At 47.6% G+C, this 7,403-nt stretch overlaps 1 long non-coding RNA gene across 1 annotated transcript; it reads right to left on the reverse strand.

Annotated features, from left to right (window-relative positions):
* Positions 1-2,784: 2,784 nt before the first annotated feature.
* Positions 2,785-5,386, reverse strand: LOC131496431 (uncharacterized). Its single transcript, XR_009254489.1, has 3 exons — positions 5,265-5,386; positions 3,454-3,562; positions 2,785-3,112 (listed from the first exon to the last, which is right to left on the reverse strand). It is a non-coding gene; the product is annotated as an uncharacterized LOC131496431 (long non-coding RNA).
* Positions 5,387-7,403: the final 2,017 nt, after the last annotated feature.

The raw sequence follows: 7,403 nt of genomic DNA on the forward strand, positions 1-7,403 counted from the left end.
TTTATTTTGAGAGCACGAGTGAGTGGAGGGGGGCAGAGAGGGCGGGAGTGAGAATCGCAGGCAGGCTCTATGCTGTCAGCATGGAACCCAATGTGGGGCTCAAACCCACAAACTGTGAGATCATGACCTGAGCTGAAATCAAGAGTAGATGCTTAACTGACTGAACCAAGTTCATGGCTTTCTTGTGCCTTCCTTTCTTGTGATTCATCAAGAGCGGTGTCATTGTCACATTTAGACATGGATACCGAGGGATTTCTGAACTCTAAATAAAGATTTTTTTAAAAATCTTCAGAAAAGAGAGTTATGAGCCCTCGCTTCAAAGGAAGAGTCAAGAAACAGACCAACATAAAAATTTCTCTCTTGGTGGACACATTTGTAGGAAACTCTGGTTAAAGATCATTAAATTCTTAACTGACAGTCCACTGAGGGGGAAGCTAATCTCCCGGAGGCAGGCTCTCTTTAAGCTCATTAAAGTTTATTTTAAAATTACTTAAGCATTTTATCAGGAATATTAATTTCTTCCCAGAAGGAAGTAGGAAAATACATCATGCAAAGAGTTCCATCCAGACCAGGTCTGGGACAATTTTTCCTTTCTAATGAAAATCTTACAACTCTCTCAGAAACTAAAGCAACTCTCTTTGCTTTAATTTCTTTTAAAGCAAATAAAATCATTCTGGAACTATCTCATAGTCAACCCTAACATCGGAAGACAACGAACGATGTCTTCAGACTTTTCCAGAAGAAAGCTGTCTGATCCAAGATCTCTGTACCCAACAATAAGTTATTCATATGTAAGAGCAAATTAAAAATATTTTTTGCTATGCAAGGATTCTAAATGTATCCCACTTTGTTCTTTCTGGAAAACTCACTCAAGGAGGTACTCTAGCACAACAAAAATGAAACTGCAGCAAAAATTTCTAGAAAGAGGGAAGCAAACTATCAAAGTTATGGTAAGGAATGGACACAGGTGACGATAATGTTATTGTAAAATGTAAAACACATGCTAAGAGAGATGTCTCACGAAACAGAAGAAGCACATGAGAAAAGGCAGCCCTACTCTCCTGCTCTGGGACATCCACCTCCCCCTTCTCGTTCTGCAGTATGGCGCGAGATGGTAAGTGGCCCGGGGGGTCTTCTGCCTGGGGGGCTGAATGTTTTTACACACTCACCTTAGCTTAAGCCAAAAATACCCCTTTCCTCCAGCGGCACCAAAGACTGAGATGTTCTCAACTCATTCCTAACCGGGGACAACCCTAAAATGACCTTCAGTAAATAAAGCAAGAGATTATAGCCAGGATGGAACTAGGAAATCGACCAGCATTTTGGAGTTGTGTCCTCTAATCTCCAAGCACAAAGTCCGACTCCTCCAAAAGAGCCTTCCATGAAGGGGCTAAAAGGAGAAATTGCCTGACACATTGCAGGCAATCCATGCATTATTTTGGGGGGGGGGGGAAGGAACTAAATATTAACAACCAGCTTAGCTGATTGGCCTCCCCACTTACTTTGGTAAGTCCTGTGCAGCTACACTAAGTAACTGTGCAGATTCTCATCCAGCTGATTTGTTGGAGGTCAAATCACAGAATCCCACCTCCCGCCCCCCACCTTTTAGCAAGACTGCTTTATGCCTTACCTTCTGCTGGGAACAGAGATGGCTGGGTGAGGAGGGCCAGGTGGGACGTGGGGGGGGGGGGGGGGGGCTGCAGCCACTCCCTACTGCCCACAGCCTATACTCCCCAGTGCTACCCTCTTTCTAGCCCAAGGGAACTCGAAACTTAGAGGATTTTCACTGGAGTGTAGCAATAGTTGGAAATTGCCAACTTCTCTCTGCTCATGCCACCCCTAGACACCGCAAATGTTAAGCTAACACCTCATTCCTTACACACACCCTCGCCCACCTCCTCTCTCTCCCACCCACCCAGGGACAGCAGCTTGCTCCAACATGCCGAATAGCCAAAGGCGACATTGGCAGAAGCCGCCAGCGACCTGAGCTCCTGCGGCTCCCAGCAGCCCACACTCATTCAGGGTTTCAGTAGGTGCACTAGAAAGCCAGAGCCCCCGCTCTGAGCCCAGCCCTGCTTTCGACTATTCTCTCCCGCTCGGTGCCCTTATCTGCGAAACGACAAGGTACACACAGTGCCTGGCGCCAAATGTTGCTCCCCTGCCAGGATGAGTCATCAAAAGGTCTGCAGGAGCCCGAAGCCGCTGTCCCGTCAGGTCTGAATCTGTATTTTCAGAAAATTCAAACATCTGCCTGGAGCTTTCTCTTTCGCACGTCTGTGTCTACCCTTCTCCAGATAAGGTCTCTCCTTAAACACCCAGTGGCTTGGCCTGGCTTCCCCGGGGCGCAGTGAGAACTCAATAGGAAACCAGGAAGAGCGCATTGCTGGCCTCGTCTGGACCCGGGGGAGCGCTGCGAGGGCGGCGGGGGCGGCGGCAGGTGCCCCAGATCTGGCCGCGCCCCCGCGCTGCGCGCACCTCGGGAATCTTCGAAGAAACGAGAGGAATGAGTGAGGCTGCATCAGCGCATTCTCAGCGCCCCCCACCCCCGCACCCCGCTTTCACCGCCAGGGCCACAGTCCCCTCTTTGTGCCCCAGGGAGGGCACCCAGTCCTGCATAATGACCCTCCTTTTTCCAGGTCCAGCGACTCTGCTCGGAGACCTCCCCCGTGTGCATGAGGCGCTACGGAGGGTGGGGGTGGGGCACAGATCCCAGCGAGTCCCCCACCCCCACCCCCAGCCACAGCCCCGGGCCGCTCTCCCACACTCTCCTGACCTGAAGGGCTCCTGGGGCCCAGGGGGCCTGTCGCCTGCCACCGGACCCCTTCCAGGAAAACGCTTTGGGCTCCTTGAAAGGGAAAGTGGCTGTACTCAAAACAAAACAAAACAAAACAAAACAAAACAACGAATCCAGGCTAAGAGGTCCCCAGGGAAAGGATTCCAGTTAGCTGCTCTTTCAGACTTACTTACTGCTCAGGATGCCAAGAATTGGCCAAAATTCCAGGGGTAGGAGTGGAACAGGGGAGCTGGGATTGAACTTCGTACCCCAAGATGACTGCAGGTCTGTAATGTTCTATAGGGCGCTGCAGGGTAGGATGTAGAAGAAGGGCCTGTTCTGTACGAGAGAAGGGGAAGGACGTTCCGAGGAGGGTGAGAAAAGCAGCCAAGTCAGTAAAAAATGATAAATTGTCGCTGGACGCCACAATCTGCCAGGGAATGTTCTAAACTGCTCAAATGTAATGTTATCACTTAATCTCGGGGCAATTCTAGGAGTCTGAGGTAGACAAAGCCGTTCTACCCATTTTGCAGATGAGGACACGGAACCACAGCGGAATCACAGCGCTACTAACCCAACCTGCCACTGAATGGAGGTGGGAACTGGGAGGGGCTCCCCTGGGTCCTGCTCCTTTTCCAGCTTGTAAAACCAGGCTAGGTGGCAGGCCTTTGGGAACTTACCTGGTTTTAGGTAGATTCTAGCTCGGCTGTTTGGACCAAGTTGCTTAATCTCTGAGTCCCATTTTCTTTCTCAGGAATGAGGGTGATCACGGTTGACTTTTCAGGAATGCTTTGAAAATCAAACACAATGACGTATTTGCACGTAGTCTGCAAAGGAGAAGACATTGAACATGAAATAATGTCATCCTGTCCTAGTCCATCCCTGAAGTGGGACCCTTGAAAATAACTCATGAGCAGGGCACTCATGTAGACTCATTAGCCTTCAGAGAACATTCCCCTTCCGTTTCTGCTATTTGTTAGACATTGAAAAGCCCCTGTTCCAAGTAGGCCTCCTTACCCTTTACCAGAATTCTTTGTTTAGTATGTCGAATATAGGACTGAATTCAGGTTGCCTCCCACAGGTATTTCTTTGTAACTTAGAAACAAATTACTAGACATCATGTTGGTTCTATGGTTAATGTCCTGGTTGGGGGGGGGCGGTGGATAAGGTACAGTTTCTTTTTTCAGATGGCGAGGGGAGGGGCGGTTGCTGAGCTTGGGAAACCACCAACCACCTCTTCATTCACTGCCTAGGCCATGCCTCCAGTGGAGGGCAGGGATGGTTCTCAGGCCCACCCCCTGCTTCTCAAATGCTGTGGGTGGAGGGGAGCGTCTGAGAAAATCAGGAAAACTCAGCGAGAGCCTCCAGGAGAGGAAAAAGGAACATGTAAGGTGCTGACAGGTGGCTGGTGGATTAGCTTGCTAGAGCTGGCACAACAATGTACCAGAGACTTGAGTAGCTTAAGCAACAGCACTTTTTTTTAAAGGTGTATTTATTTGTTTGGGGGGGGGGGAGGGGCAGAGAGAGAGAATCCCAAGCAGGTTCCTCTCTGTCAGCCCAGAGCCCAATGTGGGGCTCGAACTCACGAACCGTGAGATCAGGACCTGAGCCGAAGTCGGACGCTCAACTGACTGAGCCACCCAGGCGCCCCTTGCCTGTTGCTCCTGTAACCAGGAAACTTAGATCCAAACTTGGCACTAAGTCTTGGTAGCAATGTGAAAATTTATGGCCTGTGTATCTCCATACCATATTGGATTATGGTCTTCCAATCTTATCCATATTTTCCCGAGCCCTGATTCTATATTTATACCTTCTCTATCATGATACAATATATATTCTGGATGCAGCGTCCAACCCATTGTGGAACATGGTAAGGAATATAAATGAAGAAAATAAATTCTACAACCCTCTTAAGCAGCACCAATAATAGCACCTGAGGAAGAGTTGCCTGTGCCTGGCTTTTCCATTTACCTGGGAAGACAGTGACTTATAGGAATTCAATGAGAATTAATGATATAGATGCTCTGGAGAACTTTAAGCTACTTCAGAAGCAGAGTTGGTCAATAAAGCCGCAACTGGCAAGGAAGTTAATATTCTGAAACCGAGTAACATTTGCCACTCCTGATGCCTCCTCCCAAACCTGCCCCTCTCCGCCCCTCCCTCACCCCAGCCCCAGTGCTCTGCCACATGATTTTCACTCTGGTTTTCTGGGGGTTTGTTCCCCACCCCCACCCCGCAACTTACAAAATTGCCCCTTGGCATCCTAAATTCAAAATACACAGCTGGGAGCGCAGAACCCAAAGATCAGAGGCCATAGTGTTTATTATGATCATTCTTAGGTGCATTAATGAGTCTGCTTTTGTCTCCTTGTGGAGTGCCTGCACTTTCCTGAAGCAAGGTACTGCCGTCCAAATGTTTTCTATTAAGGTGGCGGGAGATCAGAGAGCACAAGGGCTGAGGCCACCTGAAGCTAAATTATCACTTAATATACACAGTGAGCAGCTGATGTCCAGAAGTCAGCGTCAAGTTTCTTGCTAACATCATGAGCGATGGCCATCTGTCCCCACAAAGCCAGGCAGCATGACCTTCAGTCCCAGGCGTTGCTTGCGTGGCTCTTGCCCGTGCTGAAGGATGAGAGAAAGAGCTACTCCAGTCATTTTCTGTTATTAGCAATGACAAAACCCAAAGCTCTTGTCTCTGTTTTTATTACATATTTTCTCCTAAAAACAAAACAAACAAACAAAAAAAAAACATAGAGGAAGAATCAACCAGAACCTGGGTAGCAAGTTACAGCTTAGAGATGTGTGATTCTATTTTCTTGGAAGGAAGATGTACACATATAATTAATATGCAATCAAAGAGCACACAGAGCTCATGCATTATACCAGAAATTCCTTCATGTTTTATTAATCTAAACTACATGAAAACATCTAGCCAGAACGAAAGGCACAGCTCAAAACCTCAGGCCACTAAATCTCTATTGACAAATAACAAGTCACTCTAAACTCCTTGACTCGTGTTGTTGGCATAAAGTAAACAAAGACAGAGAAGGTGAGAACAAATCACTGCTAAGATATAACCTTGCCAGTGAGGGGGTTGTAATCTAGGTGGACTCGTTGAATCCTCATGTGAATTGAATGCATTCCCCCGTTTTTCTGCTGCATTCTTTTCTGTGTCTGTCATACAACAGACTGTTAGCATCATCAGAACAAAACGGGAGGGGAGGGGAGGGAAATAGTAAGTGCCTGCTTCTCAGTGGGAATCCATCATTTGACAGAGAGTAAAATAACCATGTCCAAGATCAACAAAACCAGACATTATAAAATGTTTCTTTAAGCCTGAGTGGTTCTCACAATATCAAGCAAATATGTACGCACTGTGTTATTTTTGTAAAGAATTCCATTTTTCCATAACCTTTTACTTAGCTGTTGGGATTAAAAAATATATAAAGTTTAAAAAGAAATGTTAAGTCATTTCCTAAGAACTTGTTTTAATAGATCATTTAAAGAAATGGGAGACACATAAGAGTTTCTGGTGGATCCCTTAGCATGAGTTAGGGCATAAGGACAAGATGATGGGCCATGACTCAAGCTGTAAGGATCATTTATTGTCGTCCTCACAAGACTGGAAGGATGGATGGCTTCGGGTAGACCAGCAGCTCAAAGGTACCCTCCAGGGCCCCACCTCCCCATTCTTGGGTCCTGCCATCACTTGTGCATAGGCTTTTCATTCTAGTATCTGTCTGCTCCCAGTCTAAAGTTGGCTAACAAAGCTTGAGGTGTCATATTCTCTCACTGGCATCCCAGCAACGAAGAAAGGGCAGAGGCACAGGTTTGATCTTTGCTGGGCTCCTTCTTTATTCAGGAAGGGCCACCCTTGTAGATGTCCCCCTGGATCTTATTGGCACAACTGGATCTCTAGCCTTTCTGTAGGCCAATCACTAGTGAAAAGAAAAACGGGCTTAACTCTGGCATGAGTCACTCCCAGAATAAATGTCTGCCTGATACGAAGGGGAAGATATAGGCAAATGGCGGTTGGGAGGGCAAGGAACACAGTCCACCCCAAGGGGCCAGGTCCCGGCCTCCTCCCCATTCTCCAAAAACTCCACCGTCCTATGCAGTGTCCTTGGGCCTTTCCAAGAATAGCCCATGTAAAACAGCTGCCCACCAGATAGGATATAATATTCAAACTCTCTCCTTTCTGTATTTCCAGGTATTTTCCTACTGCTTTCCTTTCTGCCTTTGGTCCAGCCACATGACTTCCTTCTGGCGCTCTTCCTCACATTTGCTGGGCCTCCACGCTTGCTGCCTCCTGTGTCAGAGCAAACTTAGCCTTCTGTATCTATCGCCCCCCTTCTAGTTCACCAAGAATAATTTAAAAAAAAATGCAGGTGTGTTAAAGTGGTGACTTCAGCCTTTGGGATCAGAGCAAGGCAGGGCCCCTCAGTGGCCACAGACATGAGGGCAGGGGGCAGGGCTGGGGTCTCCCCGAGGTCTCTTGTTACTGCCGCCTACAGTGTGTAACCCACTTGGCCATGAGCGTTTCTCGCTCATTTACCTTCTGTGAGCATCTATTACATGTATTTGGTTGGAAAAAGAAATCTTTGAAAGAAGGGTTCCTGTCAGACTGT

This window comes from Neofelis nebulosa, chromosome 15 (assembly GCF_028018385.1).
Source record: "Neofelis nebulosa isolate mNeoNeb1 chromosome 15, mNeoNeb1.pri, whole genome shotgun sequence".
Lineage (NCBI taxonomy): Eukaryota > Metazoa > Chordata > Mammalia > Carnivora > Felidae > Neofelis > Neofelis nebulosa.